The 21727-nt window shown below is 43.5% G+C and overlaps 1 long non-coding RNA gene across 2 annotated transcripts; it reads left to right on the top strand.

The window, feature by feature from the left end:
* The first annotated feature begins 2309 nt into the window (after positions 1–2309).
* Positions 2310–21494, top strand: LOC310760616. Of its 2 annotated transcripts, XR_014547066.1 has the most exons (4): positions 2310–2394; positions 5230–5345; positions 17012–17039; positions 21433–21494. It is a non-coding gene; the product is annotated as an uncharacterized lncRNA (long non-coding RNA). The 2 variants fall into 2 exon arrangements; XR_014547067.1 differs by lacking the exon at positions 2310–2394 and having other exon boundaries at positions 5186–5345.
* Positions 21495–21727: the final 233 nt, after the last annotated feature.

Genomic DNA, 21727 nt, shown 5'->3' with positions numbered 1-21727 from the left:
CAATGCTAGAACATCTGTTTTGCAGAATATTTCAGGTCCATTCCCTGGCATCTCCCAGTAGGGCTGGGAGAGTTCCCTGTCTGAAATCCTGGAGAGCTGTTGACCATCGGTGGAGATAATACTGGGCTAGATGGACCAGTTGTGTAAACTTGGTATAAGGCTAAGGCAGCTTCCTATGTAGCTGGGGGAAAGTGTGATTAAACTCATTGAGGCTTACTTCTAAGTAGATGTATATAGGGTAGAACTGAAAGTTTCTTAATATATTGTTACATTCGTATACATATAGACTTACCTTGGTTGTTGGACACCTTGGTACTCGGACTTTTTGGCTCCCAAACGCCGTAAACCCGGAAGTGAGTGTTCTGGTTTGCAAATGTTTTTTGGAAGCCAAATGTCCAACGCGGCTTACGCAGCTTCCAATTAAGTGCAGGAAGCTCCTGCAGACAATTGCAAGCCGCATCTTGGTTTTCAAACTGTTCCGGGGATTATGTTCGACAACCAAGGTACCACTGTATCTTGTTTATAATTTGTCTAAAAGCTCAAAAGCCTTGTAGAACAAAGTCTACATTGCATGGACTTCAAACCTCACCTTAGGATGTACATTAACTCTTCTCAGTATGGGGTATTTGTCTCTCACCTGAGCATACACCATTGGGATATCTGAATCACCAATATTCACAAGCCTGGCTCCTGGGTTGAGGGGGTCCTATGTGGGCCCTGGCAGACTAAGCTGGCAGTCATCTTAATTCCCCATAATGCTCAAGAGCAACACTACATCAAGAGCATCATGGGAAATGAAAACTGCAGGTAGACTCAGCCACCTGGTGTTACTCAAAGCACCAATCTGCAGGTTTTTTTAAGAAGGCCAAGGCAGGCATTGGCAGCAGACCCTGAGAGCTGTCCAGGAATGCTGGGTGCTGACACTGGTCTTGAACATTTACAAACACATACTCCTTTTAATCCTCTTTTCCATATGCCTCATAATCGTATGTTATTTTCTATACTTATCACAACACCTTATCCATCCATATCCTTCCTCACATATGTTGCGACTCAAGATACATGGCGCAGTTCCTTCTACACACAAATTTATCTCATATATTGTGTATCCCTTGAAATATGCAGTTCAAATACATTCTTTCGCTTATTGAATCTTAGGGAGCAATCCAACCCCAAGAGCTACTGGGGTGAGAAGAGCCTGGAATAGGCAGCTCTCCAGCAGAGCTAGGTAAAAGCTTTCTTCCCAGCTCAGATACAAATGGGGTTAAGTCCTTCATCCTAGCTCAGCTGACTCATTTGAAGTCAGCTGAGTCAAGGCTAGGGTACGTCCTGTGAAAAAGGTGCTTCACAGGAGTGGCAGGGGTGAGTTGGGGGAGGTGGGGGGAAACTTATCTCTGTTCCAAACTCTGTTCAGCTTAGGAACATGACCTAGCAACCCAGTGGAAGTTCACTGGCAAAAAAAAAAAGGTGGTGTAAGACAAACTCGGTATTAAAGGTTTATTTTTGCTCTGCCATGCTCAGATCAGATCTGCCCACAGTAGCCTCACTCCTGAACAGAGTTTGGAACAGGGGTAAATTACACAGGCATTATTTACTCTGTCATAAATTATGCTGGCTTCCTAAAGCTTGAATTCTTCTGCCTGAGAAATAATGTAATTTTAACCAATATCTATGTAGCATATGTTAAGATCCCAGAAAAGAAAGTTAACTACAGGTTTGTTTTCAACCAAGTTTAACAATGCCAAGTAAGCCCTAGGTTTGCATGAAGTCATAGACGTAGATATATTTGCATGTAAAATAGTTAGGAATGAACCAAGGAAAAAGAGAAGGTGATCTGCTTTGTGCAAGAAGGCTTCATTTTATTTTATTATATTTTATTATTAATTTATTTAAAAAATAGACATATATATAAAATAGACTATATAACATTAATAGTGGGAACTGGAGGTGCATAAATTTGCAGATTATATGCCTGTGATGAGTTTGATGTGGAGGGAAAGTATTTATGCCATTGAGTAACAATTCTGCTTCTTCAGTGCAGGATCAAAAAGGGACTATCCTTCAGTCTGTGAATAATGAAACAGCCTTGAAAGCTTAGTCACTGCAGTGCAGCAAGTAGCAAACAGGATGGGGCTTTAGAGCCTTTTTCTGCTGATAGAAAAGGAAGAAAGGAAGAAAGAAAGAAGCCTGCACCACCTCCCAGGAGCTACAGATGCAGTTTCCATGACAACCCCACATCTGAGTCAGAACTATTAAGGATCACCATGGCAACAAGTGTCTCACTTGCCATTTCCAGAAAACTGATGGTGTTTGGACTGGAATCATCACACCCTATCTAAAGGGGCAGGGTGGTGGCTGCACTAGGAGACACAGCATGGATCCAGCCAGTTTTGGGTGTGTTGCCGCTATCATGATAAATGGGCCAAAAACTACTCTGCTATGCTTGATAGTGTCATACAAGGAGTTTCTCTGCGGAAACTCTCAGGCTGTGGGTGTCTGGGTGGGAGACAGGACTGAGAACATGCTGATTGCTGATGCAGATTCATGAACTCCAAGTGCAGGGCAAGAGGAAGTGAGATCATCCACTGAGCACATCCATTACTCATTATGCTCCTATTCCAGTACGTCACAACCAGTTGACTTTTCATTTCCACCTTTTCTACAAATACAACACAGGGGAAATTGAAAATTCAAACAAACACATACACAAACTTTGAAATGGCACTGGGAGGTTTGGAAGATGGCTTTGTTTCACATGGCATTTGGCCAATAAGAAATTGTGCCATAACTGTGGCAGATTCTTCCAAGCAGCTGGCCTCAAAATAACACCTCTGTAATGTGTATCATATGAGCTGTCGTGCCAGAAACACTTGGCTTAGTGCAAGTCCTGGACCACTGCTTCAATGCAATAGCAGACTAGATGAGGGCCCATTAGTTGAAACTGAATCCCAACAAGACGGAGCCCCTTTGAGTGGGTGAGAGTGCATGGTTCCTGTGTCCAGCAAATAGGCAGGTTGCCTGCCCTAGACAGAGTTGCACTCCCTCTGAAAGAACAGGTGTGCAGTCTATGGTAGATCCTAGTTCCAGCACGGTTGTTGGAGGTGCAGGTGGCCTCTGCACCAAGGAGTGCCTTTTGATAGCTTGGCTGGTTCACCTGCTATGGCTGTTCCTAGATAGGGATAGCCTAGCCACAGGGATCCATAGACTAGTAACCTCAAAGTTGGTTGCTGAATAGAGTGGCATCCCCCTCTCTGTGGGGTTGCCCTTGAAGATGGTTGAGAAGCTGCAGCTAGTGTGGAACATGAAATTGCATTGGCAATGAATAATAGGTTTTTTTAATTTATGAATGGATGAATGAATGAATGCACCCTACAATTTACACTCTCTGCAGCTTTCTAGTTACAGTACAGTGGTACCTCGGGTTAAGTACTTAATTCGTTCCGGAGGTCCGTTCTTAATCTGAAACTGTTCTTAACCTGAAGCACGACTTTAGCTAATGGGGCCTCCTGCTGCCGCCGTGCTTCTGGAGCACGATTTCTGTTCTCATTCTGAAGCAAAGTTCTTAACCCGAGGTACTATTTCTGGGTTAGCGGAGTCTGTAACCTGAAGCGAATGTAACCTGAAGCGTATGTAACCCGAGGTACCACTGTACATGGATTTCCTCCACCACCCAAGAAACCAAAACAATAAATTGCACTATTGCTGTCATGGTCAAGTTCAAAAGGGATTCTAGCCAAGCAAAAGTTTTAGAAGAGTCATCTAGGGCTGACTCACAATCGCTTGTGTGATGAAAATCAAGTCTGTGTATTCTCTTTAAAATACACATCTGAAGGAAAAGTTTCCTGGGAGAAGTCGGACACTATTGTGCATCAAAGTACATAGACTGTACATTTGTTGAACATCACATGTGAATAACTGTACAAGTGGACAGCTAAACTACAACAAGTGTAGACGATGCACTTGTTGAATGTACGTAACATGTGAACACCCCTAATATTATTCTGGCTCACTTGATCTCCAAGTAGATTCAAGGGTAAAATAATTCAAAAATTGGTTGTTTTGTTTTGTTTTGGGGGAGTTATTTGCCAGGCAAGGAAAAAGTACCATTGACCTAACATTTTCCCAGGTCTTAAAGCCAGCATCAGTAATAGAAACGCAAAGAAAATAAGGACATAGGAAGAGCCCTGCTGCCTAAGACCAACGGCCAGTCAAGCTAAGCACCCTGTTCTTAAAGTGGCTCACCAGATGCTCATGGGAAACCCACAATGAGGACCCAAGCATCCCCATTTGTGATTCCTAGTACAGTGGTACCTCGGGTTAAGTACTTAAACAGTGGACACAAGTACATAAACAAATTGTCCTGCCTCAGTTCAGTGTCATGCTGATGGTTGATAAAGCTGTTATAATCAGAAACATGACCGCTCTATATATGACAGTAGGAAACAGAAACATGACCTTTCTATATATGACATTAGGAAACATGGGTCTTTTTAAGTGAAAAAGTAAACTGCTTAATTAATCAGTTGTTTTAACTGATTTCAGTATTGTACAGTGGTACCTCTGGTTACATACTTAATTCGTTCTGGAGGTCCGTTCTTAACCTGAAACTGTTCTTAACCTGAAGCACCACTTTAGCTAATGGGGCCTCCTGCTGCTGCCGCGCCACCAGAGCACGATTTCTGTTCTCATCCTGAAGCAAAGTTCTTAACCTGAAGCACTATTTCTGGGTTAGTGGAGTCTGTAACCTGAAGCGTATGTAACCTGAAGCGTATGTAACCCGAGGTACCACTGTAACTGGCATTTAGTGTCTCCAAGGCTGGAATTAGTACATAGGATTCCTATGGTTTCCTCTGAACCCAAATTGTCCTCTTTGCCACCATCTTCTGACTAACCTTATGCAGTGCTTGAAGGAAGAAAGAAACAAGCAGTCCAGAGTTACAAGTATTCCCAGCACCCATTTAATCAGTGAGAGTTAAGGGAGCTCGGCATCTCTCACATCCAGGCCCCTGCAGTTTGGCACCGATGACACGTTTTACTATTAGAATGACTCTAGGCAGCGATAAGCTGCAAGGGAGATATAATAGTGTTGTCCTTATCTCTCCAGACATCTACCCTATTGTAAATTCACCAGAGTCAGTCAGTCACATGGCACCTCAATCGACTACGGAGCCTCAAGGCAAGAAGGCTAAGCTCTGACTTCTGCTGCTGTTCTGCTTCTATCTATTCCAGCTTCTTCAGCATCGAGCCCCTCAGGAGGACGATGCAGAGCCACCCGGGAAGAAGACAGGAAAGCAGAGTGTGCCACAGAGGCAGGTTCACTGACACCACGCTGTGACTTTCAAAAGGTATGAATTCAGTAAAGGCCTTTCACGCATTGCAAAATTCTGACATGGATGCTATTTCTCCATGTGAGGAATAACAGCAAAGGAAGCTGCTGCATACTGAGATATCTAGCTCAGGACTGTCTACACGGATTGGCAGCCTTTCCCAGCAGCATCGGGAGATGCAAGGGATTGAACCTTCTGCATGCCAAGGATGAGAACTACCACTGAGCTGGCCCTTCCTCAAACTTGGAGTGGCTCCCGCATGCAGTTTGTCACATGTGGCATTTGTACATATGAAACGCTAGGGAATTGCAGATCATTGTGATAGCCAAACCCCATTCTTCCTGTCTGGGAAAAGTTGTATCCTATGAAATATGCAAACTAAAGCGTGTGTAGATATTGATAGTTGGCATATACCTCTTCTCCCCTAAACCAGGGAGCCGTCTGAACAAATATATAAGCCAGGTCCAGCCTTCCATCCCTTTGTCACTTTGGCCTCCCAGTGCAATTTTCCCTCCTGTCCTCAGGGATAGGGGAATTGGCCTCATACGAGAAAGACCAGAACGATCAAGAAAAGGAAGAAGCAATGCCTCTTGTATGAAATCAAGGAAGGAGGATGGTAGCAAATATTTGTCTTCCAGGAGTAAGGTAAAGGTAAAGGGACCCCTGACCGTTAGGTCCAGTCGTGGCCGACTCTGGGGTTGCGGTGCTCATCTCGCTTTATTGGCCGAGGGAGCCAGTGTACAGCTTCCAGGTCATGTGGCCAGCATGACTAAGCCACTTCTGGCGAACCAGAGCAGCACACGGAAACGCCATTTACCTTCCCGCCAGAGCGGTACCTATTTATCTACTTGCACTTTGATGTGCTTTCGAACTGCTAGGCTGGCAGGAGCAGGGACTGAGCAACGGGAGCTCACCCCGTCGCGGGGATTCGAACCACCGACCTTCTGATCGGCAAGTCCTAGGCTCTGTGGTTTAACCCACAGCGCCACCCATGTCCCTTGTCTTCCAGGAGACTAGTAGTCAAAAGGCTGAGTGATAGGAAGGAGGGCTCTGTTTCCCTTCACACTTGCTTGCCTGCCCAGCAAAGAAACGGTCAGTTCACTGGTAGGCAGGAGTGACCTGGCTTCCCAGCACCAGCACCGCTACACATTACTGGGATGGTGTGGCATGGGACAGAGTGGTAGTGAGGTCACAGCAGAATGGCACACCAGTGGAGCCCATCTGGTGTCTCTGCCAGCACACTTGCAGTGCCCTGACCTAGTTTAGTGGCAGCAGTGCTGGTGCTAAGAGACCAGAGCTGCAGCGTGGTGTAGAGCGGTGGAATCTGGTGAACCGGATTCGCGTCTCCCCTCCTCCACATGCAGCTGCTGGGTGACCTTGGGCTAGTCACACTTTTCTGAAGTCTCTCAGCCTCACTCACCTCACAGAGTGCTTGTTGTGGGGGAGGAAGGGAAAGGAGAAAGTTAGCTGCTTTAAGACTCCTTTGGGTAGTGATAAAGTGGGATATCAAATCCAAACTCTTCTTCAAACTCTTCAGTGCCACCTCTTCACACCGGCTGCTCCTGCAGTGCAGGCTGCACGTTTCAAGCATGATTCATGTTTGTATCTCAACTGATTTGCCCACATGCAGAATATGGGGAATATTATACACTGGATTCTTAGTGTTCTTTTTGATACTGCATACTGACATTTTGCTGGTGACGTGATGATTGTAAATTGTGTGAAGTGCTTAGAAATTTCATTATATTAAGTGGTATATAAGTTATTAACATTAAGGAAGGAAGGATCCTTTCAACTGGAGATGCCAAAGGCTAAATGTGGTATTTGCTGCATGAAAAGCATGGGCTCTGTCACTGAGCTACAGCCACTTCATGTTCAAAAAAAGTATCAGAATGAAAACTATCAGAAATAAGCGTTTGTGTGTAGACCTTCTTTGCACAATGGAGTACTCCTCCCAGACACTATTTTCCCCCCATTATAAGCAATCTGGTTTTAAAAATGCCTGTTGTTATTTTTTAAAGCTGGAGGGGGAAAGGCACACCTGTTATCTGGGAAAGTTTAGTGTCTCACAATTGCATCTTGGCAGCAACACCAGCTGAGACTAGGGAGAAATAATATCACAGCTAGTGAGCAGCTATGTTCTCTCAATCACCTGAATTGCATCTGTAGACTTTTTATGCATCTAGAAATATTTGGGGAAACTTTAGCACAGTAATCTCACATCCCAATGTGGAACTGCACCTCTATTTCAGATGTTCCAAAGCCATGATTTTGATCCATTAATGTCTGCCCTCATTCCATCAGGGCAGAGCTGAAATTTCATGGGAAGAGTTCAGAATTTTTCTTATGCTGAAAGTATGGTATATACACACACTGATACACAGATACTGCAGCTGATTCTCACATAACGCGAGTTTGGTTGATTCGGTTCTCACTGCAGGGACATGTAAGGGTCATTTGCCTTGACCTGCACAGTCTCTTTGTGTAATGTTGAGTACAGCTCTCAGTTAAAAATAACAAGCACTTGCCACCAGCTTCCCTGGTTTTTAATCTAGCAACATATCTTAGATGTTTTTCATTCTGGAAAGGGGAAATCTGTTCTAATTCAAAGAACAGTAAGCTATTCATCTATATATCTCACAATACAGTTATATGGTCCAGTTAGACCAGCTGGAAAGCCTTATGATCACAACAAAATCCATGTACTAGCAATAGCATGATGGCAGTGGGATTGCACTGATGTAGCACCAGAGTTACATGGCTACAATATTCTGCTAGCATAACCTAATGGGAACATAACACAGTAGTCTCCCATGGCTCCAATGCATGGTTGGTATCCACCAGGAGCTGTGCATTCAGTATTGTGGGTGTGACTGTGGAACTCCCTTCCAGAAAAGATCAATCAGACCCCCTCCCTCCTGCTTGACAAAGACCTTTCTATTCCAGTCAGCATTTTAGGTAAGTTACATTATGTTAAAACTTTTGAAAGCCGTTTGGACTTTTGAAGTGCTTTTGCCTGTTGCACAGCTTAGCAGAGTATAGCAGAGTAGTGCAGTGTTTCTTAGGCAACTCTTGAGATTGCCCAGTCAGGACGACGATCAGGAACAAAGACTGTCGACTAGTAACTTGATTCTTGTAGTTTATTATACAGTCATACCTCGGGTTACAGCCACTTCAGGTTGAATTTTTCGGGTTTTGGACCGCTGAAACCCGGAAGTACCAGAACACATTACTTCCGGGTATCAGCAGTCGCGCATGCGCAGAAGCACTAAATTGCTCTTTGCGCATGCGCAGAAGTGCCAAATCGCAACCCACACATGCGCAGATGCAGGTTGCAAATGTGCATCCCACATGGATCACGTTTGCAACCCGAGCATCCACTGTATACAGCAGTAAACATACAAGTCTTATCTACAAGTTACTATTTACAACAGGACTTCTTCACTCTCAGCAACTCCTCAACAACTCCAACAACTAACCACACCAACCACCTGTGTCATAGGTCATGCTGCCTATATGAGGGACCTCAGCCAATCACTGAGCTGTTGCTGGGTCTCCTTATCTCTAGGCAGATTCCTTTCATGCTCTGTCTTCCCAGGCAGTGGAGACATTAATTGCTGCTTGCAAAGCTGCACGTAAACCATGGATTCCAACACATTAAACCTAGTTATGGAACTTAGGTTTTCACCTGTGGTTTTGGTTTGTTTTAACGTCTTATTTGACTAATGAACGGTTTTCATTGCTTGTTCTGTAAACAGCTTTGTGACCATCTATGGTGGAAAGTGGTCTATAAATATTAGAAATGAATAAATCTTCAGCGCAAGAACTAAAAATGGACAGCAGTTATATAGGATTTAGGCTGCAGTCCTAACCTCACTTACATAGTAGTATGCCCCGTCAAATTCAATAGGAGTGCTTTTCCTTCTGTTTAGTGGACAAAGAGCAACAAGACAGTTCAATAGTCTGGAACCTACTGTATGCCATTTCCATGGAAAGTTTGAGTTGGAGTGGAATGAAATTCCCCATTAATTGCTATAACTTCATCTCTTAATATCCACTGATGAACACTTGGCACTTCCTTATCTTTCCATTTTTGTGTAAGAACAGTTTCTGTTCTTCACTTTGCATTCATTGTGGTCTAGTTGCTGGGTTTTATGGATTTTTTTGGCATGTGACCGCATGACGTCATCATGATTCAGATAATATACCCGAATAATATACTAGAAAGAAAAGGATTTTACTCAAATACAAAAAAACTGACTTTTGTGAAAGATCCTCACTAAGTTCATCTGTGTGGTATGTGCACAAGTGCTGTACACTTTCTGTGTGAAGGGGGTTGGTGGATGTGGTTTAGGAGATATCTGTTGTGCACCATTTCCTTCTGGCCAGTGTGAACTGTCAGCTTGTGAGCTCAGTTCAGATGAGGGATATGGCAGACAGAGATGATGGCATGGGTCAAAATACTGCCCATGACAGAAGTCATTAGCTGCAGACAAAATTCCATCACAATAACTAGGTTTGTCATAGCTCAGACAGACATGTAGCTCCCATTCTAATCTTCCATACAGGCATAGAATTCCAGAATACTTGACACAGTTGTGAGTCTTGTTTGCAAGGGGGTGGACTATATGACTCTCTGAGTGCTTTCCAACTCTAGGATTCTTTTTTAACCCTGCAAAAGGGCTATCTGCATGTGTGCGATCAAAATTCTGGCATTTACTAGCTAGAGGAACACAAGTACATAAGGGGAGAACTTCTTTTTTCAATTCGAGCACAACTCACCATTAGGGTGGAAAGGAAAGCCATGCACTTCCTCTCTAACAACAGTGATGTGTGACCAAAGGAGCAGACAATCAGCTACAAATTCACTCTGAAAAATGTCAGATCAAACATCGACTATACACCACTATAAATGGTAAAGTGCAGAAAGGCCATTGGGGTGCTTTTCTCTGTTATCCACATTTAGAAAAACTGAAACAGGAGTAACATCTACATTTTTTATTTCCAAAAAGTCAGGGAAATTACTAGAATTTGCCAGCCTTTCATAAACATTATGGAAAACTAGGCTGCAGTCCTAAACCCTGATCCATGCTGCTGGAGCGGGTTAAAGACATCCCGCTCCAATGGCCTCTACTGGTGGCAAGCTCCACCACCACAGAGGCCCAACTAAAGGCCACAGAAAGCAGGGCAGAGGCAATAATACTGCCAACAAAAGACCCCAAAATGGACCACTAGGGTGTCACCAGGGGAAGTTCCGGGCTGGCAATGGATCTGAGGGGTTCTAAGGATTGTATCCAATGCTGCGCTAATTAATCATCCCATCAATAGAAGGATTTTTGCTTGCACCATGGGACTTTTCCCACTTTCCTCTCCCAGTGCACCCACTATATCTGTTTTGGGCTCCGCCAACCCTCCAGAGCAAATCTGGAGAGGGCACAGAGTACGCACAATTGGAAAATCCCACTATGCAAGCATAAATTCTTGCACTGATGCACTAGCTGGATACTGTCCATAGTCTGTCTGAACTTTAATGGGAGAGGGAGAGGGGCAAGGCCGTGGGGAGCTCAGCACAGTGCACACACAGTGGCCAAGCCAGTGCAATGCTCCCAATGCTGTGCTTGCACCCTGACGAGCTGCACACCCTGGCTTGCTCCTCCCTCTCAGTAACTAGCAGCGATGGACATCATTGGGAAGCCAGGAAAGGAACACAGCCCCACCCATCCCACCGACTGCTACTGGGTATATGGCATCCTCCTCCAGAAAAGTGGCAATGTCCGCTTGCTAGAACTATAGGAGTCTGACATGCCTTGGGTCTTGAAAGGCACAATAGAGCAGGCATAAGTACAGTATCACCTTAGGAAGGAAGAAGACAGCTGTTCTTCAAATTTGTGGACTGGAATATGAACTTACTCCTCTCATGTTACAATAGTTCCCCAAGAAGAAAAGGCTACAAGAAACTGGGATGGGAGAGAAATTCAAATAGACTGGTTTTCAGAGCTGAGCCTATGTAATTTGCACTTTCTGAAATAATACACAAAATGAAACACAACCATCCTTCAAATTTCACATTTCTCCACATTTTTCAAAGCAATACAAAATGGCATATACTAGGAAAAAGTGTGTACAAAATGCACATATCAGTGAAAATAACATACAGAAATACATTCTCTTATGGGAAATTGCTTTATGAAAATGTTTATATTATGAGAAATTCACATTAAAATGCTGGTGAATTTTAATGAAGATTTAAAAATAATAATCACAAAACTTGTTTTCTTCTGCTCCAGAGGATAGGACCTGAACCAATGGCTTCAAGTTACAATAAAGGAGAGTCCAACTTTGCATCTGGAAGAACTTTCTGACAGTAAGAGCAGTTCGACAGTGGGATGGACTCCCTTGGGAGATGGTGGACTCTCCTTCATTGGAGATTTTTAAACAGAGGTTGGGTGGCCATCTGCCATGGATGCTTTAGTTGAGATTCCTGCATTGCAAGAGTTTAGACTAGATGACCCTCAGTGTCCTTTCCAACTCTGCAGTTCTATGATTACATGTTGTGGAAATGTGGAGAATTGGATTTAAGATTGGAAAAATGAAATTAACAGATTCACTCATCTCTAGCACATCAGCCATTTTATGACCACATACACAGTAGAACTCCTGCCAACCTAGCAGTTCGAAAGCACATCAAAGTGCAAGTAGATAAATAGGTACCACTCCGGCGGGAAGGTAAATGGCGTTTCCGTGTGCTGCTCTGGTTCGCCAGAAGCGGCTTAGTCATGCTGGCCACATGACCCGGAAAGCTGTACGCCGGCTCCCTCAGCCAATAAAGCGAGATGAGCGCCGCAACCCCAGAGTCGGCCACGACTGGACCTAATAGTCAGGGGTCCCTTTACCCTTTACCTTTTACACAGTAGAAAGCCTTAGCATATACTGCTTCCGTTAGTTTAACAGAACTGACTGAGAGTTCAGGAACTGGGAAATCCACCTACTTAATGTTCAAGGGGTTTTCAGAACTCCCTAAGCCACTATCACCATCAGAAGCACATAACTGGGATAATCTTCCAAACATGAAGCGTTCTGATGTGGACCACAGCAGTTCTGAGTTGGGGGGCTTACCCATGTGAAACATTTACTAGTGTCTATAGGAGATTTGCTGCAAACAGAGATGAAACGAAGCAAAATGTCCAGTGGTTGTTGTAGGAAGCACTGGACAAGAGGAAAGGGTTTGGCTTTGTTGCAGGGAGGCCAGTGCAGGCAGCTGGTGCAGCTAAATGATGACGGGCTCTAGGGAACACAGAGATACCGGAAGAGTTGAGACAGGCAGCTGAGGGATGTGATCAGGGGGAAAAGAAAGATGCTGAGAGAGCTGGGTTGGAAAAGCTAATAAACCCTGCCTGTCAGGGGAACTATATGACAGGCAGGCAGCCGGGGGGGGGGGGGGGGGACTCTCTTGAATCCACAGACCCATAACTGGGTTATATAGAAATGTAATCCATTTAAGCTTTAAAGCTGTCCTGCCTGGTTCCCTTCAGCAGTGCCCTCACACTGCATCCATTCCAACTCTAGGGTTTCCCTAAAGCATCGCAGGGTGTCTTGTCAGTGGCCCAGTTTGATTAGATATGAGATGGAGTTCTTCCAAGGAACTTTGGGGAACATAAGTGCACATTAAGGAACTTATAAATACCCCCACACTGCTATAGGCTGTGCAAGGCACAATCTACAGAACAGGAAGTTGACAATGCAAAGTATTCAAGCATCATAATCTAATACAGCATTTCTCCCTCTGCCCCTCCAACATAAATGCAATACAGGCAACTCCCAATTTACACATTCCAAGGCACCATGTGTTTTAGTGAAATCACATATATTTGAAATGCCATTGAAAACGTCTGCAACGCCATTGAAAAAGTCTGTTCCACCCCCCACCTTGTCCCTTTTTGTGATGTTTTAGTGACGTTTTTGGGTCACTACCAAGTTTGGCACGATGCTCACGTATCAGATGCGCCTAAAACTGCCGCTGCCTGTATGGTTTGCAGTAAGGAACTCTCTCCCAGTTCACATCACCCTGGGTTGGAAAAGTGTCAGTAGCCCATCTCCACAGGTGTTGTTAGATAGAAAGGAACATGAAGCTCCCTCTGGTTACATCTAATTTGTGAATTTTGTTCCCTCTGTCCACTCCCTCCGTTGATCCCTCAGGGATAAACATCGGGGCATGTTAAGTTTGTCATCCAGTCTTCATTTACTGAACACCATGGATGAGACTTCTTCAAGAGTATCTAATCTAGAGATATTCTCTAAATAAACGCTCTCTTTCTTTCTTTCTTTCTTTCTTTCTTTCTGATTTCTCCTTTGTCCCTTATCTCTAATCTTAACAATGCTTCTTAATTTGGAATGTGGGGTTTGACTGTAAATTTCTGGCAGTTCCTTAGTGACCTGCTGTTCCTTTTGGTATCACCTCTGACAGCCATATAGCCTTGGGATTTTATAGAAATCCAAGTTACCCCTAAAGTAAACAAACATGCTTCTCTACCCTAGTCTGTGCTCACATCATCATAAATTCATAAATATGGCTATGCTCATATTTAAAATTATTCTAGAAATCAAAAGCTGTCCCTGTCCAAACACAAAGACTGCAGAGCAGCTATAAATTTTGGGGTGGGGGGAGCCAAGAGGGTCTTGATGAGCTGCCCTTCAACCAAAATTCTCAGGATGGTATACAAGGAATGCAACAAAATAGCACATAAAATCAATGTTGAAATCATAAAACGATCTAACACACAATTCAGTTACAAAACAGCAGCAATACAGAAGCTGACACAGATAGAAACTGGCCAAACATGTCTTGAGTCCCCAAAGACCATATAAAACAGATATGTCTTTAACAGATGTCAGAAAGGCATCAACAACGGGGACAAGTGTATCTCTGACAGGAGGGAATTCCATAACCAGAGTGGCAAAGCCAAGAAGGTCCCGCTATTCTCTGCTGTCAGATTTTCTGAGAGAATGATAATGAGCATTAAGAAAAAATGGGGAGGGAGTCACAGAAACAATGATATAATATAATACAATAAACTCATAATGCATATATGCTTGTATGTTGATTCTAGAAGCCTGAAAATCAAGATGAAAAAACTATAATGTCTGGTACTAAAAGAAGAGTGGCAAATCAACAGGATATTGATAAAACCAATGGCAATGGCAGAGTAAGTTGCACTTGTTGTAGGGACAGGCAAATCTGTCAGTTTTGGTTTTTCTCAGTTTCTCATTTTTCCTGACTTCAGTTCAGTTCTTCACATTTCCACATCAGTATGGGAATTATTTTTGTTAGCCCTCATGAAAATTCACCAACATTTTAATGCAAATTTCCCCTAATACATACATGTTTGTCTGCGATTTTCCTTAATATACATTTTTTCCCAAAGCAATTTTCCTTTATATAATGCATTTTTGTATGTTAATTTCATTAATATAAGCATTTTTATGCACAGGGGTTCACATTGATTTGGGGGCTTAATTCCCATTAGAGCAAGACTAAATAAAGCATGTTTTGAATTCAGTCCCCTGAGCCCATTTATTATTATTGCCTCTTGCTGATTCAGTAGCAGATTGGTATATGTTGTGCAATGCTATCTGTGTCGTTGCCCCTATGCCCCACGTTAGGTACAGTTTTCTTTCATTGCCTTTTAATGGAAAACAGTTTATCATGTGTAATAATTTAAAGGGATCTCTCGCTCATGCTCAATTCTGTGCGAGACAATGAGTTAGGGGGAGTATCTGTTTCAGTCTCTCCTCTTTCACATTGTTGTCAAAGGCCAATCCATCTCTGGATTTTGACACAAGGTCCTTTGTTCGGTAAGAGTTTGTTCTGTGTAGAATGGAAGGAGTATTACACATGATGATTGTGATTATGATGCTGCTGGTGGTTGGGAAACACTGCTACAAAGGAAGGGGTTAATAGATCTCTCTATTCGTGGCTCAAGCCAAGAGCTACACACTGGTGAGAACAAGACTGAGAACCAAAACCACCTCAACACAAACCCAGTCCAGGGGCGGAGGAAAGGGGGTGCGGTGGGGGCAGGTAGCCCCGGGTGTCACCACTGAGGGGGGTGACAAAATGCTGGGTGGCACTCACCATGGGGCCTGCAGCATGCCCAAGTCACATGTCCCTCCAGGGAGTGACGTGGTGGCTTGGGCAACCGCAGTGTGCTGGTCCCATGGGTTACCCGAGAGGCGAGGTCCAAGTCCGGTCCGTGGTCAAAGGCGCAACATGGAGGCAATCCGTAGTAGCTGAAGCTGAGTGCAGGGCACGGAGTCGGGTGAAGTCAGGAACAGACATGCAAGCAGGGAGCCAGGGCGGGTCAGGAGCTCAAGCAGAAACTAGCAACCAACAATGTTGCTCCCGTAACTTGGGACTGGGGCTGGCCAGCTTTTATCTGCCCCGAGGCATAGGGCGGCCCCGATCCTCTGGTGACTCGCCTCTCCTAGCCAGGAGGCGAGCACTCCTCCTGCGGGAACTTGGTTCCTTCCGCCTCTCTGCCCTGAGCCTCTGCAGCTCAGGAGAGGCTGGAGGGTTACCAGACCCAGAAGCAACCTCAGCTTCCTCTGACGGGGCTGAGAGTGGAGCACCTGCAGGCAATGGGTCCTCCATCACGTCAGGAGCCAGAGCAGACTCAGCAAATGCCTGCACCTGAGGATCCAGCACAGGTGAGGACCCTTCAGGCTCATGCCCCAGCCCCGGCTCAGCTGGTTCTGGAGGCGGGGACTCCTGCGCAGACTGGGATCCCTCAGGTTCAGCATCCGAGTCCGACTCTCAGGCCATCACACGCAGGCTCTGCATTCCCCCAAACGATCCACCCGCCGCCTCCCCCTCAGTTGTAGGGCGGCCTCTTTGGAGGCCTCACAGAGCATCCTGCCCTAGCTCACCCCACCCTGCGGGCGGCTTGTTCCACCCCTGGGCACAGGGCGTGTGCTGCTCCAGGCACCTGATCGGCTTGCTCCGCTGCTGACCCAGTCTTCAGGGCCCGACAGTTGCTGGGAATGGCCGGTTGGCTGAGTGCTATTGCGTTCATGTCCAGTTTGCAGGACTGGACTAGATAGGCCATTTGCCTGATCCAGCAGGCTTGTCTTATATTCTTTGGGCCGATGCAGACATACAAATGTTCAGCAGTTGGTGTCAGGTATACTCTCGATGGGCTGAATGGGGTGTGGCTCTGTTTTTCTGAAATCTAGCAAGCACATGATCCAACAAAACATAATAATTCTTGGTCTACTGTGCTTATATGTAGGCTCTTTCTGTGTGTGGTGCAATCCCTGGCCAACCCTTCTGGTCCTTGAGGTCTGCCCTTTTTCTGCAGCCACAGCAAAGGTTATTCAGTTCTCTTGGCAAGCACTTACCATCCCACTTAGGCTATGTCTGTATTGCAGCATGCAATTTTTCCCCCCTGAAAGGGGGTTATTTTGAACATGAGTTATAGTAGTTACATTCCTCTCCCTCTCTCTATTAAAAAACAACAACAGTGTTTTGTGGTAAATATGTATGTGTGAGATTAGCTGTCATCTGCATTTCCCTTTATTCTGCTGCTAAAAAATGACTCACATCTACTCTACCCTTGCCATTACCATTTCACATCAGAACATATAACCATAATTATATCCGCTACTTTAACTTGTTTCTTTTCGCACAGGAATCAAATGCGTGAAATGCATAACATGGTGAGTAATGCACAATACTTACTTAGTGCATAAATGTGAACCTATTCACACAACGCTCTGAGCCCATGACAGCCATGATTTCTCTTTTTCCATCAGCCTGTTTTGATTTTCAACCAGTCTTCGAGAAGGTGAGTCAATGTATGTTGCTGTCAACAGTACATGCTGAAATCAGTACAGATCATCTTTTGACACCTATTCACAACATAAACATCCGTTAGTTACCTTGTTTTGGGAAATGTGAGTTGGGCTTTTCCAATCACATCCATTGTTCCACCAACTTTTGCCACTAGCTCCAACCACTGCTGACACTTGGTCCCTGAAAGGTTGTCTATGAAGAAACATGGCCCTTTGGCTGACAAAGATACCCCATTCCTGGTGTAAACCAACCTAAATGTTGAAATGAGATTTGTCTTTCGATGCAGAAACTTTGTGTGATTCAGCCGTTCGCATATCATAGGCCCGTAACACTTAGAAAAACTTGTGAGACTTTTAGAGATCCTGAAATTGCTTCCACTAGCTGAAGGAATGGAACCAACTTTTGGCAATTCTCCTCCCTCCCTGCAGCCCCTGAAAATGTGTCCCCAGAGAATTGGTGGGGGAAGCCTTTAGAAACATGGGGAAGAAGGGCAATTGGCAAAAAAACCCCAACCCTTCTTCCAACAGCAGGATCCTTTACTGGATCTAAAGCACATTTAGGATTCAAAGCAATGGATTTTTCCCTGTATTAGTTGCCTATGGCACAGATGTAAGAAGTGTCCCACTAAATCCATCACTTGTAAGAGTTCAGACTGGGCTTCTAAGGGAGTCTTTAGGATTATGACAGAGAATAGCACAAGCGTTTTCCCCTTTCTGGTGTTTTCCTCCCACTGTTTGGTTCAGTCATCCATTATTCCAGGTGTCAATGGAAATCCCAATAAAAGGGTTATTGTATGTACCCCAGCAGCCCTTCAATTTACTAATCCCTCACTGAGCCTTTGAATTTATGTTCTGTCTTCTTATCTGCCTCTCCTAGATGCCCATCTTCCCATGCCTATAGATATAATCTATTGCTACCTGCCTCCTTGGTTTTCTGTTCCTTGTAATGTCACTTTGATTCATCCATTTTTACTTTAGCTGTCACTGTCATTGATCAGCCTGGAAGTTCTGCATCTCCATTAAAACCCCTCGATAACAGCTTCAACAAGGGAAAGGCTTTACCTCTGCACTGTAAAATGCTTGGCACTCCGTAAAACAGTTGTCATATTTGCATATCACACATAGAGAAACTGAGGTGCACAAAGGGGTGTTCGTGGAAAATCAGTTGCAGGCTCTACACTGTCTATTCTAGTTACTACTTTGATTGTTACACCACACAAGAAAGAAACAATTCAAACAACCCCCCCCCCGGGGATATGTAGTCAATCTATACTAATTTCCTTTGTCGGCCAATGAAAGACAGAATGGAAAGTATTCACTGTGTTTGTGTGTCCAAATTTACAGCAACATGACATTTGATAAATGTAGTCCACATTTTGAACCAAATACAATATATGCAACGTTTGCTTACTGACCTTTTGCTCAATAGCAACAATGTGGTATGGAAAGTCACATACAGCAATGTTCTCGGAGTCTGGACCTGGCACCCTTCCCTGGCAGTAAGCCTTTTTGCTACCTTATTATCATAACTAAATATTACTGGTATTTAAAACGGTGATAGTAAAACAGCCATAATATTGCATTCTGTTTTCCTAATAAGTGTGGTTTTGGTATTAAATGTGTTATTCATTCCCTTGTACAGCAGACCCCAAATGTTTTCCAAGCTTTCGTGTCTCACTTATGATTTTAAATTTTTAATAAAATGTGATTGATTAATGTTTGAATGCAAACACAAAAGCCTCTATCGACCTACACTTACACCAATCAATGTTTCCAAGAAACCAAAAGTGAGGATGGATTGCTTCCAGCCAACAAATGTTTGCATTCTGACTTCTTCAGCTTAAGGCCTTCAAGTGATGGATCTGTACAATTTGGTGCAGGTTTAAGTATGATCACGACATTTGTAGGCAAATCTACCTAATTGTCACTTTCCAAAACAATATGCAGACCCGAAACACAGACATCCTTCGAAATCTGCTGTTCTCTGAATTTTGCAATGTGGTTCTCCAGCCAATTAATGTGTACAAAACACATACACTAGGGTAAAGTGTGCATTAAAATGCATATATGAATGAAAGTAGCATACAGATATGCATTATATAAGGGAAAATGTGTATATTAGGCAAAATTGCATACAAGGATGTGCCTGTTAGGAGAAATTCGCACTAAAATCCTGCTGAATTTAACGAGGACTCTTTTAAACATTGCAAACTGACATGGAAATGTAGAGAACTAAACTTACCATTGGAAATAAAGAGAAATTGGAACAGAAAAGGACATGTCCACCCATCTGTGTGCTCTACACAGCTCTCTGGCTATGCTCCTAAAGTAGATGTCTGCAGCAAGTCTTAGTTCCAGGAATTCGAAGGAGGCTATACCTGAAGGCAGAGTTGTACTTATTCTTTCTTTATTATTATTAAATTTATATGCTGCCCTATACCTGTAGATCTCAGGGTGGTTCGATAAATGGGCAATGCACAGCTATTTGTGCGCTAGGAGAAGTTATAACCCATGAACTATAGGCAGAGATGGGGAACCTAAAGAAATTTCTGGACTCCAAGCCCATTCCATTCCACTCTATTGTTCAGGAATGATGTCATTTGTAGCCCAACACCATCTGGAGAGCCACAGGCTTTCCATACCTGGACTATAGGGACGTCTGGTCATAAAGGGGATGAGAAAAAGCTATTCATGCTTGAAGGTCCAAGGTTGAATTTTTGGCATCTTCAACTAAGGAGATCAGTGACAGGGAATACAGTGGTACCTCGGGTTACAGACGCTTCAGGTTACAGACTCTGCTAACCCAGAAATAGTACCTCAGGTTAAGAACTTTGCTTCAGGATGAGAACAGAAATTGAGCGGCAGTTGTGCGGCGGCAGCGGGAGGCCCCATTAGCTAAAGTGGTACCTCAGGTTAAGAACAGTTTCAGGTTAAGAACGGACCTCTGGAACGAATTAAGTTCTTAACCCAAGGTACCACTGTACCTCTGCCTGCTGCCAGTCAGAATGAAGAACAGTGGGCTAGTTGGACAGTGTCTGACTTTCTTTGCAGCATTTCCTAATTCACTGTGCATAAATACTGCGCCATTGTGTTTGTATCCATATTTGCTTTTGTACAGCACTGATATTTTAATTACAAAAAAGTATTACAAAAAACCCCAGCCTTCCAAACACTAAGAAAACACACACATATATATTACAATATAATATATTGTATGTAATTTTATATATATATATATATATATATATATATATATATATATATATATATATATAACATAATATAATGAGCAAGACATCTCCAACAACAGCACTTTTCAATTCAGTGGATATTTCTGATAGAAACAAGAATGCTGTAGTCTGTTAAGGGAAACACCACAAATACAAAATGGAGCAGAACTAATATATTTACTGTACCATCCCGCTTTATTATTCCACAGAGATATATGACTTTAATGGGTTTATTTATGGTACTTGACAAGATAAATATTCCTTTGTCCTTACTATTCAAATAAACTGGTGCAGAGTAAAATTCAGAGCTCTTCATCAAGCATTTGCCAAACGGTCTTATCAGTAGCTTTATAACTTAAAAGCCAGATGGAGATATTTCACTATATAGTTCTGCTCATATCAGAAAGCTCTCATTGGCACATTACTTTGTATATTTCTGATCTGCACTTCAGAACAATCAAAGGGAGAGAGCTATCCCAGATTATCCACCTCAAATCATTTGAACCCTAGGCATATCAGAGGAGGATTTAGAGAGTTCAGTGTTACAATTTAAAAATGTATAATAATCCCATCTACACACAACTAACAAATCAATTCCAATGTGGTCTGGAAATCTGCAAGGTGAATCAGTGCATCGAATAGGAAATACAAAACGTAGTCATTTTTTAAAAACCATTTTTTAACATTCAAAACAAAAAGAAAGGCAATATCAAATTATAGACTGTGACTTCTCAACATGAGAAGGTGGGCACACAACACAGCCACAAAATATGTCTGGTATCTGCAGTTCTGTCCCTTCCCATAAACGGAGCTCCTCTCTGGTTCTCCATACATGTCAATGAAGTGAATATCCCTGATGACTTTTTATGGAGAAAGAGGAAAACACATGAAATCCTGAATCAAATATGTAGGGAAAACCCCTTAGAACCTATTTTCCCCCCAGGGTCCAGGTCCAGTAGGTTAGTGTGACTTGTCATTATGTATATATGTGCTGCATTTATTTATGTATTTTATATTCTCCCTTTTAGGGAGAAATCTACAGTTATCATCAACAACAGAAGCAGAATGGGTGGTTGCCATATTTCAAGAGGTAAAAATCCGGACACAAAATGTTGTTGAGCTTTTTTTTTGGACAATCGCCTGATAGCCCTTCCGCTGCCACCGAGCCAGAGCCCCCCTCAAAAAAACCCCCAAAATTTGCTTAAAAATGTAAAACCCACCCCCCACCCCCGGATAGGCATGTAGGACCTCCCAAAGAGGACATATCGGGGAATTCCCGAACATATGGCAACCCTATCAAAATGATGAACAAAGTCTCCTGAT

Source organism: Podarcis filfolensis (genome assembly GCF_964270895.1).
Source record: "Podarcis filfolensis genome assembly, chromosome: 4".
NCBI lineage: Eukaryota > Metazoa > Chordata > Lepidosauria > Squamata > Lacertidae > Podarcis > Podarcis filfolensis.
This window is presented reverse-complemented; position numbering and strand designations above follow the sequence as displayed.